Here is a 17,592-nt window from a genome sequence, read left to right as displayed (position 1 = left end):
CTGGCCTTCATTACCTTTTTCTTCTCCTTTATGTCGATAAGCACCCATGGTGAATGCAGAATTTCTGTTTGTGTCCCTTTGTCTCTCTGTATCTTCTCACTCCCTTCTACATTCTCCCACTCTCTGTCTGTCAATATCCCCCATTTTTCATTTCTACTCTTGGAAAAGTGTTAAAATCAGAGGCTATTCTGTGGCTTTCTCCGGCCCCCCGGCCAGAGTGTGTAGAACTGGGCTCACAGTCTCCAAGTCATGTCTGTGTAATTTAGGTCTGAGATCAGGTGACATTTGTTCACTCAAAACGTTATGAGCTTTTACAATTCTAAATAGTATTCATAATAGACCAGAAAAAAAGCAGTTTCACTCCAATTATAGGATTTCTATGATGCCATTGCCGTTTGCCGAAAATCAAAGAATGGTGACACCGAACAATGAGAGCCATTATCTCATTGGATGTGTTATTACTACAACATTGTCCTGCAAGTCTGCAGTGTCTCCTGCGTCTCTTCATTATTCCCAAAAAACTGGAAAAGACGGACGGAGAACAATAGTAGAAGAGATAGACAAATCCTTGTCGAACAGAGTAAACAGAACTCTGCGTTGAATTAGCAGGATATAACATTGACTAATGGGTCCACATCAGGAGGTAGGGCTTGGTAGCACGAAATAATAACGGTCTGAGCTCAAACACAAGAGGCATGCTGAGCCGTTGCTTTCGCGATGTTGGATAAACAATACGGCTTTTACAAAAAGTTTAAACAATGAACTTTCAATGTACAGAACATTTGACAGCATTTGACACCATTAACGTCTGGTTATTACCATATGCTTTAACTGACGAAGCCACAAACACGGTTCTTCAAATCAATAAGGGCATTTATTGAAGTATTTGATCACAGTTAATCGGACTACCTTTCTGTAATAAAGCTGCTCGATGAGCATTTATATCAACGTCCGCTTGTGCAGGAAAGAAGTTCACAGCTGGTGACTGTCCACTGAAAATGTACAGGAAGAGGCAATCTCTTCTTGCTTTGATATCGAACTGATGCCTTCACCTCTTTAACCTGACCGGATAAACAGTATGCGTTCATCCTCTCGGGGCCGATTTACCGTCTGAATATTCACAGAGGGAAACTCATTCCAAGAGACCAGGGTAATTGTGGTGAATTTACCAGGAGTGGTGTGTGAGTTGTTGTTAACGGTGGGCAGTAAGGACTAAACCATTAGCACTGACATTGATCCTTGTACCTCATTCACTTTCTGCCTCATTCATCTCAGTCATCATTGACTTTCAGTTTATCCCACTTTCCCTTCGAAACTTTACTTTTTTTCACGACCACTTTCGGATGTCCACTTGGAAACTGCAGTTTTTTCAAACGAAATTCTGGAGAATGCACGTCACTCTTTGGGATAGGCTTCACTGAGATGGTAAGTTACTTTACTTCGTCCTCGAAGTGCTCAACACAGTGATACAGCCATGATGTCAATAGGGAAGCAGCTCCAAGAATTAGACATAGCGACATTGAATGAACAGCGAGATAGTTTCAGCTCAGAAAGGCGAGATCCTTAGAAGGGATTTGTAGTGACAATTTTTTCGGTGTATGTGCTGCCATGGATGCCAGAGGATGTGGTGGAGGCTCGTACAATTGCAACATTTAAGAGGCATTTGAAATTACATATGAGTAGGAAGGGTTTGGAGGGATATGGGCCGTGTGCTGGCAAGAGGGACCAAATTGGGTTGGGATTTCCGGTCAGCATGGACAGGTTTGAACGAAGCGTCTGTTTCCCTGCAGTACATCTCTATGAATCTATGATTCCAGTTGGATGCAATCAATCACTGGTTTCCTTCTGGCAGAACCGGGTCTGTGCTCTCTGTTGAAGCAGAAAATGGTTTTCATTCAGATTAGCCACAAGAAGAGAAAGAAATCTTCATTTCCTGACTTGGAATTTTATCCAGGCCTGGGCGATTCAAACCCAGAGTCTGAAGCAGAGACTCCACTGAAGTTGACAATAACCCTTTCGACCTAACCTGTACAAACCCTTGTGCCTATCGTTCTTTGTCCCCACATTTGGAAGCACCGGTCCTTGCTGTGGGTGGTGAAGCAGCTAACTACTGCCTCGCAGAAAACCCGTGGGGTCAGAGACCCGATCGATCTGTCATGCAGCGGGGATTACATTGCTCAGAACAGACGTGTTTGCTGTGTGGGACTGAAATTGAGCTCGATCACACACAGATACGGTGTAACAGCTGCCAGCAGATGTGAAGACGGTTAGGTCAGTTTCATTCGCACTCTGGGAAAAAGACTGGATCCTATATTCAGGGGAGATAAGTGTCACAGATAGAAGGCTGAAAATTGGTTTGGGAACGATATGAGTCATGATCGAATGGCGGGCAGACCAGATGGGCTGAAAGGTCTCACTGTCCTCCGATGCCTTCTGGTCTCTGACCATCCAGTATCTAAGGAATTAGAAACAGAGTTAATCGTGCATTTCGAAGTCCTCCTCTCATAACTCGGCGAGGTGAGAGATGGAACAGTTCTGCTGTTAAATATTGAGACTGGGAGAATGTTTGGAGACGGAGTAAAAAAAGAGAAACTGAGTATAAAGTTGAGAGTCAGGAGATATTCAATAAAATAGGTAGACGGTAATGGACATGGAGTAATAAGTGTCAATGGTCTTGAAGACTTAACTCGGTTTTCCATTCCAAGATTCTACCAGACCTGCTGATATTTTCCTGCAATTTCTTTTGTTGGTACTGAAACAGAAGGGAAAAGTCTGATCCTGGACCAATCAGCTATGTCTGCTCTTTGGACGTTTGAATTCCCTATTCGAACAAATCACTTCTGACCCACACGGAAACCTCACTATCCTGCATCACCCCCACCCCTGTTACTGACAATAAGCTGTTCATTACGTAAACACATGTGGGTACACAACAGCATCATTTACCGAGTGAATTGGGAAAATTTCATGGAGAGTTCCATTCGGTTTCCATCAGATCATTCTCATTCAGTTAATTCTATTGCAACACCATTTGACATACAGCTGGCACTATCATGCGGCCATTCACATTCATCGTCTCTGGACATTTTGGTTGGGGCACGTTTGGAATGGAACCTCACGTTTTGGAAGGGACATCGTTTAGAGCATATTCGGCTGAACTGATAACCTTGTCTCTTGCACCTGCAGTACAGTGGAGACAGTTTTCACTCAGAAACCAAAAGATGATCAAAAACGGAGGAAGAAATGTTTCAACAAAACCTGCCTGAGCAAGCGAATTCACTTTTGCAACATTACTAGAGAGCGGCAAACCTATTAACAAACAACAGCGCCCTGCGTGGGTCTCGACCCCACACCATTGAGATTAAAGGTCTCAAGCTCTACCGACTGAGCGTACCAGGGCAGGATTGGTGTTGGTTAATTTGTCATTTCATACTGACTTTAATTCAGTTGACATGGCAATTTTCAAAAATCTCGTTCGTTCCTCCCCTTTGCAAATAACATTATCCAAGTCGTTCAATTCTCAGATTTATTCCTTCAGACCATTACAATCCATTTAGGCCTTGCCCCGGGATTTACTATTCTCTGTTAATATTTTCATATTTTGACCCTGATCCTTAGGTCACCGAAGTGATTCCCAGACACTCTGGCAGACTGCAAATCAATCGGGAAAATACCTCAGGAAACCAAATCATTTCTGAATAGAGTGGAGGGAATCCCATCTGCTGAAGAGACAGAGTCCTCACAATCAACACTTTCTTTGTTCTACCTACCTACAAAGTTTACCAGTTCTAATATTCGAGAAAGGAATTCTGATTATAAAATGTTTTAAAAACAGGAACAATCTTCTGAAGCCATTTCCAATTTGAATTAGAATTTTTTACCCTTTCACACGGTAACAGCCGTTCCTGGGGAAGGAGTTTCCAAGAGCTGTGTCCCAGGGCTGGGCAGGAAGCCGCTGATTGAAACTGCAGTGGCCCCTTTCTGTTGGCAGCAGGGGCTTGTAGAGAGTGGGGTCACATTTTGCTGCACGTGACCGTCTCACTCATTGCGGACTCACGGTTAATCATGGATGAGTTCTCGTGGTTGTATTGTCAGTACATGGTCGATCTCAATACTTGATGTGAAATATTTGAGGCTCTGTGCTCTGTTTGGGCTTGGACAATCAACATTTCAGCCAAATGCTCTGATCATTTGAGACACAGCAACTGGCAGCACAACTGTGCGTGTACACATCCAAACGCACAGTGATCGAGAGGATGTGGACAGCAGTAGTTCTCATTATTTTAAGAATCAGTTGCTCATGTTTGAAACCCAACTTTGCAATAGAACAACTGCAGGCAGCTTTTTATGACAGAACTACACAGGTCCTAATACTGCTTTATGGGTGTGTTTGATACTCCTCGGGTCTCTCACCCTCTCTGCGATAAACACAAGAATTCCAAGCCCTGGAATCAGAGACATTCAATATTCTGTGCATAACTGCAAGGAACAGCTGTCCGAGGCGTTTACAGTCCAGATGAAATTATGAATGCAGCTCTCAAGTTGTCAGCATCTTTCTCCTATGTCGTGTTTCGTGCAGTCCCTGCGTGGAATCTAGTCAACCACGTTTGACCTGCACATGATGGGTATTGGTGGAACGCTCGAGCGCTCTAACTGAGTTTTCACGTTGTGTCCTAACATAAGACTTTTGTCCTTCTTCACCAGGCATTCCACTTCCTTAGTTAACCACGGCTCACGCGTTCTATATCTTCCTCCCTGCCTGACAGGTACATACTTATCTAGGACACACAGGAGCTTTTCCTTGAATAAGCTCCACATTTTAATGTTCTAACCCCCTGCAGTTTCCTACCCCATTCTACACTTCCTAAATCTTACCATATTGCATCGTGATTTCCCTTCCACCAGCTGAAACTCTTGCTCCGTGGAGTACACCTATCCCTTTCCATCACGAAAATAAACCTGAGAGAATTGTGACCGCTGTCTCCACAGTGCTCACCTACTTCCAAATCAAAAAACTGGCCAGGTTCGTTACCCAGCACTAAATCGAAAGTGGCTTCTTCCCTTGAAGGCATGTCTACATATTGTGTCAGGAAGCCCTCCTGCACACACTGGACAAAAACTGACCCATCTATTGTACTCGTGCTGTAGTGATCTCAGTCAATATTTGGATATTGTCTTGAGTGTTCCAGAGTTTTACATTGTCCCACAGTCCAGATGAAGTTTGTATTCCTCACGTACGGGAGCGAGAATTCTTTCAATGTCTCAGATCAGTTCCTGTGCCGAGAACATCAGAGTCAATGTCCCTTCCTCTACTCGGACCGACAATTTACACTTCTTCAATCTCCTATGATTCCATTTCCCAAAGAGTTTCTCAAGATTTCAAAGCTGGAGCCTAAATTATATGGTTTGCTTCCTAAACATTTTTCCAACTTCCAACTGACAATATTTTCACAGTACATCTTCACAATCCTCTGGCTTGCACCATGTGCAGGGATGAGAAGTCCCGTTTGGTGGAGAGAGTTCCTAGGCTGGTGAGTTTCACTTTGGAACAAAGCTGGTTAAGTGGCAATTTCCTGCGGTTATTTGTAATGATGGGAGAAGGAGCGGTGGGGAATGAGCACTCTGACGAGCAGGAGGAAGTGTTGCCAATAACCAGAGTCAGAGAACAGAGGACAAGGGATTAAAGGAATCTAATGAAAAGCAGCACTTCTGCTCAGGGCGTTCAATAACAACTGCAGACACCCGATGTGTCGAGCAGTGTATCTGGAAAGAGAAACAGAGATAATGTTTTAAACGTGGAGCATTTCTGATGAAGAACTCGAGTCTTAACAAATTTAAGGCCCGGTATGTGAAGCAGGCTTTCTGAACTTTGAATTGTTCCAGCAGGAAAGCATTCATAACAGAGTCTGCAGGATTCGAACGTACTTGGGGAAACCCCAATGGATTTTTGATCCAACGCCTGAACCACTCGGCCATGACTACAGACAGCGCAGTGCCCTGAGCATTGACCAAATCAGCCGTGATCTCATTGAAAACTGCCGCTGACTTGAGTTAAATGTTTCCATCTCCTTTCATACCATTGATGTCATTTGTAAGGTGCGAGACACCAATGTAAAAGAAGAAAAGCACAAAGTTAGGAAAAGACACTTGCAGATAATTGAGTCAAAATTATTTCTTGAAAGGAAAATCACACTTGGCAATTTGCTAGATCTCTTTGCGAACATGACCAGCAGAGGTAATCAAGGGAGCTATTGATCTGAGTATTCTTGGACATGAAACAAACAAAGTTCAATGACATATTCATTTCTTTTTCTGGCGAAGGAACTGATCTTTCCAGAAGCTCACAATGACTGAGATTTTTCCCAATTAAAGAAGGCAAATAAGTCCCATCTCACGCTGACACCATCGTGAGCGCTGCTGTTTCACAATGCTACAGAGTCAAGGTCAATTCCCGCCTCAAGCAACTTAATGTGTGGAGTTTGCACGTTCTCTGCGTGCGCTTGCGCTGGTTTTGTCCCACGGTCCAAAAATGTACCGGTTAGTTGAAATGGCCGTGTTAAATTGACGGGGTTAAAGGAGAGGAATGCATTTGGGCTCGGGCGGGTCGGTGTGGAGTTGCTGGGCCGAAGGACCTGTTTGCATATTGTAAGTATTCTAATCTACAGTAATCAATGACCAAGGTACAGCGCACGTTGTTCGATGGGGCATATATAACTTTTCAATTGTTTTTCTTCAAAGTTTCTTTCCAATTCAAACGGGAGAGGAAGAAGGGAAATGAATGTCTCCCATAATTCTCGCCTTCTTTTATCATTCACAGGCGGTATTTTTTCCTGTACTTTTTTTTACACTGTGGTTACTGTTAGTGTTCTTGTAAGCCACAGCGGCTGGTTTCCTCTTTCCTCAATGTTCCTCATCTCTACCCAAACACACTTTCCATCCTTATCTCCTGAATCAAAGTAATCTCTAACCATTGCATAATTGCCACGGAAACTGGGCTTTTCACACACCTGTGTATGTCATTTCCCAATATTAATTGATCGTTTACTGTGTTGCAATTGCGCACGAGAAGAGGAAAATAAAATAGAGGCCGGTGGTCCTAGGTTTCAAACACACGTAATTGCAGCTAAAACGCAGATTACTGCACACAATGCGATCACGGAAGCATGCACCGAACCATCAGAGAGCACACAATAAGTACAATGATGGATGTCATGTCAGGAACAGGACTAGAAACACAACAGAAATGCATCTCTTGGGTACTATTTTGGACGTATTTCTCAATGAGCTATCGTGTTTTACATATGTTCCATCGGGAGTTACCTCACACAAGGAAGTAACCAGTGCCGCAGACGGTCATATAATCCGAGTTCCAAGTCCTGGAGTCAGAGACACTCAGTGCCCTGTGTGCACCTACAAGGAACGGCTGTGCATGGGGTTTACAGTGTAACTGAACTGCATGAATGCAGCTCGATGGTCGTCTGTCTGCTTCTCCTCTATAGTTTTCTATGCAGTCCCTGCGAGCAATCATGTCAACTACGTTTGTCCGGCACAAGATGGGCATTGGTCACTTGTCTCTGAGAGAGGATGTTGGTTTATGTGTTGGCATAATTCCGAGTGTAAGGAGGAATCTGGCTGTCAGTTCCCAGAAACTTACTTTAATAAATGGAAGCGTGCTTTTTAACTTGCTGCGTGGCATATACTCGTTGCAAAGTTCGTGCACTGCGAATCACGTTGCAGGACTATCCAATTTTGGCAAAGAATTTGTGTGGCAGTCACGTGTTGGCAGGCAGTGACCAGTGGGGTACCGCAGGGATCTGTGCTGGCACCGCAGCTTTTTACAATATATGTAAATGATATAGAAGATGGTATCAGCAATAACATTAGCAAATTTGCTGATGATACAAAGTGGGTGGTAGGGTGAAATGTGATGAGGATGTTAGGAGATTACAGGGTGACCTGGACAAGTTCGGTGAGTGGGCAGACGCATGGCAGATGCAGTTTAATGTGGATAAATGTCTGGTTATCCACTTTGTTGGCAAGAACAGGAAGGCAGATTACCTCTCAATGGTATCAAATTAGGTAAAGGGGCTGTTCAGAGAGATCTGGGTGTTCTTGTCCACCAGTCAATGAAGGCAAGCATGCAGGTACAGCAGATCGTGAAGAAGGCTAATAGCATGCTGGCCTTTATAACAAGAGGAATGGAGTATAGAAGCAAAGAGGTGCTTCTGCAGCTGTACAGGGCCCTGGTGAGACCACACCTGGAGTACTGTGTACAGTTCTGGTCTCCAAATTTGAGGAAAGACATTCTGGCTATTGAGGGAGTGCAGCGTAGGTTCACGAGGTCAATTCCTGGAATGGCAGGATTGCCTTACACGGAAAGACTGAAGCGACTGGGCTTGTATACCCTTGAGTTTAGAAGACTGAGAGGGGATCTGATTGAAACGTATAGGATTATGAAAGGACTGGACACTCTGGCAGGAGGGAACATATTTCCGCTGATGGGGGAGTGCCGAACCAGAGGACACAACTTTAAAATACGGGGTAGACCATTTAGGACAGAGATGAGGAGAAACTACTTCACCCAGAGAGTGGTGGCTGTGTGGAATGCTCTGCCCCAGAGGGCAGTGGAGGCCCAGTCTCTGGATTCATTTAAGAAAGAATTGAATAGAGCTCTTAAAGATAGTGGAGTCAAGGGTTATGGAGATAAGGCTGGAACAGGATACTGATTAGGAATGATCAGCCATGATCATATTGAATGGCGGTGCAGGCTCGAATGGCTGAATGGCCTACTCCTGCATCTATTGTCTATTGTGTTGCCACGACCAGCTATGCCTAGTAGCAATACGGACAAATGGCAAGAACTACAAATTCGATTAGAGCTGCAAGGTTAATCTGACAGGGCAAACAGAAGGTAGCCAGAAGATTTCTGGGTGTCGGGCAATCCCCCAAGGTACCTTTTCATATGAAAGTCTGTACATCAGTAGAATCTGGGACCAAAGTAGTCTATGTTGGTTATTCATATTCCAGACAACTTGCGTTGTTCCCCGTTTACTCTGAAAGTGAATAGACATAGTTATTTCACCGTTATTTCGAAAGAAGGTCCTGCATTGAATCTGTACGCCGTTTTTTGATGTTGTGGCGAAAAGGTGGGCAATCGCGATGTGAAACGTTGCTATACTTTCATTTCCTTCATTACTGTCCTGGTGAGGGAGAAAGGTGATTGGCTCTCTCGATCAGATGGGGGCACCGGCGCATTGATGGCCTAATTTAATCACGGATATACTTGGAAATGTTCACTTTTAATGATTCGTTGTTGTGTTTTGTTGTATGATACTTGAGCATTTCTGAGACTTGGCAATACACTAAATCTCCAGTAGGTTTGGAATTGCCTCGCTGTTATTTGTGTGAGCAGTTCATGTCAGAGACGACTCACAGTGCCTCACAGACAGCACTTAAGCTTCGGTGTGTCTGATCATGGTACTGCCTTTTCAGTTTTGATTCTGTTCCACGATAAGAGCTTTCAATTTTTGGATTCGCTGGAGAGCAAAGTGGGTAATGCGATATGTGAGGTATTTTGCTTCAGCCAAAATCTTGATGGCGAACTTCGGAAAGTGTGAAGAAGAATGGTCATTGGCAGCAAATATCCGGAAAACCTTCATCTCTGGATCAGTTGGGCTCATCCACCCTTCAAACAAAATAGCCAAATTCGCTGGCAGAGTAACAAACAACATGCGTTTTTTTTTTGCAAATCGTGTATTCAAACCATTGCCGGTAGCTGGAGCATCTCAGACTTGTCGAGAATGGAAACAAATCCCGCGATCCAACTTGCCCTTGCTGAATAGATAACCGAAATTAATCCATACATTTCTGTCAATATTTGTGCCTTATCTCTCCGAGGTCTTCCTGTCTATACACCCATTCAGATGCCTTTGAAATGTTGTGAGTGCACCAGACCCTGCCACTAAATGTGCCAATTCATTCCACACACACAAAAGTTCTGTGAGAAAAACATGTGTCCCTCACATCCCTTTTACAATTTTCCTCTCTCACATTAAACGTTTGCTTTGTAGATTTGAACTTGCATGTCTTGTGAAGAAGTGCTCCCTGACTTTTTACTCTGTCTGTCTTCCTCATGATTTTATAAACTTCTGTGAGGCCATATCTAAGCACTGAAGCTCCTGGGAATCTGACGAAGCCTATTCAGTTTCGTTCTCATGTCCAAGCAGTGCAAACCTTGCAAAGTATTGTAAAGGTTTTCTAAACTTACACTTGCAAGAAGTGTGTCCAGCTGCAGCACCTGTTTGACCACGTGGCCTCTCTGAAGCTACGGGTGGACTCACTGTGGAGTATCAACAATTCTGGAGAGTTATGTTGCCTCCCAGGTGGTCAGGCAAGGGATGTCGCCCATCGGCTGAAGAAAATTCGAAAAGGGGATCGTGAACAGCCAGTTGTCTTGGTGCATACAGGCACCAACGACAAAAAAACGAGATGAGGACCTGTAGGGAGAATTCAGGGAGCTAGGCAAGAAATTAAAGAGGAGGACCTCAAAGGTAGTAATCTCGGGATTACTGCCGGTGCCATGTGACTGCCAGCGAAGAAATGAATTTAAAAAACGGCACGGTGAACACGTGAGTTGAGGAATCGTGCTGCAGGGTGGGATTCAGATTTGTTGGATTTTGTGACCAGTTCTGGGGAATGTGGGACTATAAGAAAATTGACGATCTACATCTGAACCAGACGGAAACGTATGTTCTTTCGGGAGTTTTTGCTACTTCTGTTGGGGAGGTTTTATACTAATGTGGCAGGGGACTGGGAACCACAAGAGTAAACAAGTCGGCAGTGAGGTGGAAACTGGAAACGCTAAGAATCTGGAAGATAGCATTAATAATGGGAAAAGTAGGCAGAGAGCAGATGAATGCAAAAGAACTGATGGCCTGAAATGCATCGACTTTAATGCATGGAGTATAGACAGATGAATTTAGGGCTTAGGTTGGTGCCTGGAATATGACGTTATTGCGATTCTCGGGGAATGTGTATGTGTGTCTCTTTCTGTGGGAGACACGACGTGGGTAATAACACAGTGTGACTATGTCAAACTTCAATCCCTTTGTTGTGTCATCTAAGATCAAAGCGAGAACCTCACTGCCATTATACTGGAAACATCAGAACACATAAGGTTATGGACCAAGGCTGGAAACTGGGAATGGAATAGATGAATGTCTTTAAACCAGACTGCACCATGGGCCAAATGGGATTCTCCATTCTGCAAAACGTGAAGACGAGTAGAAACCGATCTGCAGTGGAACTGATCAGAAATTAAATGGAAAATCCATTTCATCGAGAATAAGTGCAAGAGCGTCTGTCTTCAATCCGTGTAATCTCGTTGATAGGATTTGGAACTCTAACCGCAAAATTGTTGGTTCTATACTCGGACAGGGAATGCATGTTTTATTGTGCAAATATATCGTGGTATCAGTATTTCTTACCATTGGTCCGAACGTGGTAATGCTTGGTTTTGTGCCAGGTTATCAAAAATCAAAACATTGAATTTACTATCTTAAAAGGACTTAATCAGCTGTCATGCTACTTTCATTTTCCTGAGCTGGTGGAAGGCTATGTTTTAATGGCTACATTTCCTTTTCGTTTCCGTTATTTAGCAGTCACGCCGAATGGAGAATTGTTTCTTTCAGTGTCTGCCTCAATATGAGTCTTTGTTTTTTTCTATATTTGTCTCTGTATCCTCCTGGGCCTTTTTCACATTCTCCGACTCTCTGGCTGTCCATATCCCTCATTTCCCATTTCTGCTCTTGAAAAGCCTGACATTCAGACACAGTTTGAGATTCGAACTGCTGAGAGGCTTTTTGACGCCTGGCTGGAGTCGGTCGAAGTAATCTCACATTCTCGGGATAATGCGTCTGTCACTTCGACCTGAGGCAAGGAGACATTTCTTCCTCAAAATCTAAAGACCCTTTCGAAGTTAAAGTTGAATTCCTTATCCAACAGAAAAAGCAAGTCGTTACATGATAGCTGAAGAAGAACAACGATGCATTTACTGTTGGTGTACAACCAATGAATGGTGACAGCAGAGAATGAGGGTGATCATGTCGTGGTGTCAGTGCCATTACCACAACATTCCCCGGGAATGCTGCAGTGTCTCCTGCCTCACCACTTAATTTCCACAAAACTGGGAATGAAGGAATGAGAATAAGAGGATGAGAAGCAGAAGTGCTTGTGGAACTGCGGGAAGAATCTCCAGGTTAAAATAGTAGTTAAAAAGAGCAACCTACAATACTGGATTCAAACAGGAAAATGAAGCCGGAACGCGAAATCAGAATGTACAGCAATTCAAACAGGACACTGAGTTTCTCGATCAGCAACACAATATTTGAGAGAAATAACGAGCTTTCAATACAATGAGCAGGCACCAGTGTGATGGGAGCTGCTTTCACCAGCTAAGCCATGGCGCCACGTTAAAAGCCAGATTTCTCGTCCATATGTGCAATGCCTGAACCACTTGATCACAGGAATTCGAAAACGCGTTTTCTGTATTAATGTTGCTCAGTATGAATGGCAATCAAACTCTGCTTGTGCAAAAACAGACATTTCAATGCTGAGCATGCCCCTCTAAAAAGGCACAGAAAAAGACAGTATCCTCTTGCATTAGCATCTAACAGATATTTTCGTCTGTTTAAACTGACAGAATAAAGAGAATGTGCTCATCTCCTCTCGCGTCCCATTAACCACGTTAATACACACGCAGGTATTTTCAAACCAAGATGAAGAGGCTCATTGTTGTGAATTGACAGCAGTGGTGTGGGAGTCATTGCGAACAGTGAGCAATAAATGCTGAACCAATAGCACTGACACTGAGCCTTGCACCACCAGCTCCACACTCACATCTTGTGTTATGTCTCCTCGGCATCAGTGCATTTGACTTTAATTATTCTACGCTGCACCTCTCCTCAAGTTATTCTGACCGCTTGCAGTGTCGAACTAGGACATGCAATTATTAGAAATACATTTCTGGGACACAGTTGTCTTTCAATGAGATAAGATACACTGCCCATCCCTAATTATCCCAAAGATGTAGGTGACGAGTTAATTTTGTAAACTCCTCTAATCCTTAGTATGGAGGTACTGACAAGAAACCACTAGAGATGGAGTTCTTGGATTGCGGAAAGCAAACCGACCCTAAACTGCTAACGTAACTCACCCAGGGAAGAGCAGATGGACCCCACTCTGTCAATGTAACTCAACCAGTGGACAGAAGTCTGACATCACACGATCAATGTAACTCAACGAGGAAATTATGGCCTGACCGCACTCTGTTAATGTAACTCACCCAGGTAAGAGTAGACTGACGCCACTCTGTCAATGTTAGTCATCCAGGGAAGAGCAAACTGACCCAACACTTTATATGTAACTCACCCAGCAAATGGCAGACTGATACCACTCAGTCAGAAAAATTGACCCAAGAAAGAGCAGACTGATGCCACTCTGTCAACGTAACTCACTCAGAGAAGAGCAGGCTGTACCTATTCTGTCTCTGTCACTCATCCAGGAAACAGCAGGCTGATCTGATTCTGTCAATGAAACACAAGCAGGGAGACGAGCCTGACCCCACTCTGTCAAAGTAACTCACTCAGAGAAGAGAAGACTTATTCCATTCTGTCTATGTGAATCATCCAGCGAAGACAGTAATGAAACCATACTTGCTGTTAAACTCAGACAGAGAAGAGCAGACTCTCACGATTCTGAGAAAGTAACACGCCCATGGAGGAGCAGACTGACACCACTCTCTTAACGTAGCTCACCCAGAGAAGAACAGACTGAGTGCACTCTGTGATATTACTCAATCAGAAAGGAGCAGACTGGTCCCATTCTGTTAATATGACTCTCCCAGGGTAGAGCAGATGAAGCCCAATCTGTCAATGTGACTCAACCAGGGAACAGCACTCTGACCTAATGCGATCACTTTAACACAACTAGGAAATTGCAGACTGACGCTACTCTGTCAATGCAACTCAACCAGGGAAGAGCAGACTGATTCCACACTGTCCAAATAACTCACTCCGTGAAAAGCAGACTGACGCCACTCTGTCAATCTAACTCACTGAGGGAAGAGCAAACTGACGCCACTCAGTCAGTGTTACTCACCGAGGGGAAGGGCAGACTGACCCCATACTCTCAGTGTAACTCAGCAGACTGATACCACACGGTCAATATAAGTCATTCACTGAATAGCAGTCTGACCCCACTCTATAAATGTAATTCACTCAGGGAAGAGCAGACTGATCCCATTCTGTCTATGGCACTCACCCAATGAATGAACACTAACCCCACTCTACCAATGTAACTCGCCAGAGAAGAGCAGACGGAAGCCAGAATGTCAACATAAATTATCGAGGGAAGAGAATACTGACCCCGCTCTTTCTGTTTCGCTCAGGCAGGGAAGAGCAGACTTTCACCACTCTGTGAAAGAAATTCGCAAGGGAAGGGCAGACTGACCCTACTGTATCTGCGTGACTGACACAGGTAAGAGCAAATAATCAAACCCTGTTAATGTCTCTCCCTCAGGGAAGAATACCCTGACCCCTCTCTTTCCATGTAGCTCACCCAGGAAACAGCAGACTAACCCCACTCTATTTAAGTTCACAAAACTCCTCTGAAGTACGTCCTATCCAGACACTCTCCACATCCCTGTCTCTGTAACCGTGTGCGTTCAATGGCGAATCCAAATAACCTGCAATGTTTAGAATGTGGCAGCAAACCAGAGCTACCACACAGAAATTGGGCGAATGTGCAAACTTCCATCAGGCAGTCACCTAAGCCTGGAATGGAAACCAAACCCGTCAGCAGTCGTGATTATAAAATGGCAGAACAGAAACCCAGCAAAAAGAATTGCATCCCTGTGTGTTGCAACGATTCTGAGTATTAATGAAGCCCCCCTCACTGTAGTTAATTTCCATTTTCATCACTGCCAACCTTCTTCATAGCAAAGCACGCACTTGCTTTTTTCAGACTTCTGATATCCCGCTTTCATCCCGCTTTTTACCTCATCATATTTCTGACTTTACAAACTACGTTATAACAGGTTGACAACTGCAGAATGAGCTTTGTTCCGTTCTCCACTGATGTTGAGAGTAGTAATACAGCGAATTCAGGTAGGCCTTGATGCGCTGCGGGTGGTGTATTCGCGGCATTATGGCTTCTTTTTTTCGTTTTCGGTCTACTATTTCGAGTTCATTACGCAGACTTCTGAAGAAGACTTCTTGGAGTCGAAATGGTAACTGTGTTTTCTCTCGAAAGACAGACGTAGCTTTATTTCTGTTCTCTTTTCAATTGATCTTCTTCTGATCTTTGCAAGTGAAATAGGGTGCATTACTATTGCCCGTTTTTAGTTTCAAAATCAATAGAAACATGAAGGAGACAATATCAAAGAACACAAAGTTCTGAGTTGTTAAGATAATTTTTGCAGCAATGGTGGACATGAAGGTCAAATTAAGATAACGGTTCAAGAAAATTTAGTCTGAAAGAGGTATGTGACTTTAGTTCCAAATATATGTTTCTGTTCTTCCAGTACATCTTTTTGACTCCCAGAAAACATTGATTGTTTTCTGTATTCACTTTGTTTCGTTATATCTGTCTTCTGGTCGACCAGGGACAACTTGAATTTGCGTCTGCATTGAATAAGATTTCGCTCTTTCTTTCGAGAAGCAAACCTGTGCATTATGTACCACTTATCATGCTGATGGTTAAGAAGTTCAAAATGAATTACGGTTTTTGGATCGTGAGCAAGAATGAAGTGATCCACTTGCGATCAGATGTCACCACGCCCTATTCCTATGTCGGGCCTGAACGGTCCATTGGCAGAGTCTGCAGACAGGAAATGTCTAAGTGAACTAGTTCTTTGTTCAGTTTGATTTGATAACAATGGTAGTGCTGTTTTGGGGCAGAAATGTGTCAACATCTCTGACATTAGAGTCAAAATTTAAGTCACATCTACTCCATGGAGTATCTTCTCAGATCGGAACATGCTGACATGAAAACATCTAGCTCTGAGAGCAAAGGTTTTTACATTAAACTGGGAGTATGTTTAACGAAGCAATTCAGATAGCCAAGATGAATAATTGGTATTTGGTTGTTCATGTTGAGCTCTCCACACCAACTGCTCCAACGAAGGTCGTGGATAAGATCCCCATCGATTATTTTGGTCAATTTTATCCTCAACAACAACCTATTGTTCTGAACAATGCTATACCACAAGCAGAGGGCTAAGTCTGATTTTCATCGTTAATTTTCAAATTCAGTTCTTAATGCACAGTTTCTTACGAATGTGGTCAGCAGAAGACCGTTAACATTCCATTTCTAATATTTCCAGAAAATTCGACTCCGCTGATATCGCCTTGCCTTATCACACCTCAAGCCAGGAACCTGGATCAGTCGAGTTCCTTTCCACACATGGAGTTGCTTTTTCTAATTCATTGACTGCTGATATAATAGATTATTGGCCTTGAGAGTCAGTTGTAAATTAGGTTGAACTTTCTCAGCTTGACTTTCAACTGATCCTAAAAAAAACTCATCGCCTGCAGGTAAACGCATTGCATTGCTTCTTGTTTTGCTTAATTCCACTCCCCACACCACCCCCCCCCCCGAACATCCGAATTTCACGATAGTTCGACAAATGTTTTGAAGCTGATTCGTGTTGGAGGTTGGTTACTTTTTGTGTCTCGACATATAATTTATTCAATTAGACGTCTTGAAATTACTTCGGATTCTACACAGTTGAAAATTTACTTTCGATTGAATGCAACGCTCAAGCTCCACGAAATCCAAATTCTGCCAAAGAATTAATGACTTTTAAACGATTCAACGCTGTGAACAGGATTCGAACCTGCGCAGGGAGGCCCCATGGGATTTCAAATCCAACGCCTTAACCTCTCGGCCATCACAGCTGCATAAAAGTGGCCCATTTTCATAGTAAAAGAACTTAATTCATGAAATATGTACTTTGTTTGAAGAACAAATTGTCAACACCCAAAGATTTCGCCAAATCCTTTGCAGAGACCCAGACGAATGTTACCTTAGCAGATTGACAGGCTTTCACCGCAAACTAGATCCTGACACAGCTGAAGTTGCAGGAATGATTCTTCGTTGAATTATAGAGTCACGGATGTACACCACACGAAGAGAGGATCATTGTCTCACTGTGTCCGATCGATTTTGACTCAATTGCTCATCATCTGGTACTAAAGTTGTGTTTTAATATTCATCGAAATATGGTATTAGAAATGTTGATTCTAAGTCCATAAACACTAGCTACATTCGTTAAAAAAAAATCGGAATTAGAAAGAATGCAGAACCAATTTACAGGAATGGATCCAGCAACTAATCCGTAAGTTCGGACAACAGGTAATGAACTTGTGAGCACATGAGAGGAAGATTGACCCAACATTTGCAACTTGAAATCGTCTTGACGGAATTATTTGCAAAGTTTTTGCGGTTATTCTAGAGTCAACAAGTCCTTGAACAATACAACACGGAAAGTGGCCCTTCTTTCCAACTTGACCATTGAGGACAGTTATCCTAAAT

The 17,592-nt window shown here is 43.4% G+C and overlaps 2 non-coding genes across 2 annotated transcripts; both read right to left on the bottom strand.

Annotated features, from left to right (window-relative positions):
• Positions 1-3,326: 3,326 nt before the first annotated feature.
• Positions 3,327-3,400, bottom strand: trnak-uuu (transfer RNA lysine (anticodon UUU)). The gene has a single exon. It is a non-coding gene; the product is annotated as a tRNA-Lys (tRNA).
• Positions 3,401-16,873: 13,473 nt separating this feature from the next.
• On the bottom strand, positions 16,874-16,955 carry trnas-uga (transfer RNA serine (anticodon UGA)). Its single transcript has one exon. It is a non-coding gene; the product is annotated as a tRNA-Ser (tRNA).
• Positions 16,956-17,592: the final 637 nt, after the last annotated feature.

This window comes from Chiloscyllium punctatum, chromosome 50, assembly GCF_047496795.1.
Source record: "Chiloscyllium punctatum isolate Juve2018m chromosome 50, sChiPun1.3, whole genome shotgun sequence".
NCBI lineage: Eukaryota > Metazoa > Chordata > Chondrichthyes > Orectolobiformes > Hemiscylliidae > Chiloscyllium > Chiloscyllium punctatum.
Note: the sequence above shows the minus strand (reverse complement) of the source record. Positions and strands in the feature narration are given on the sequence as shown.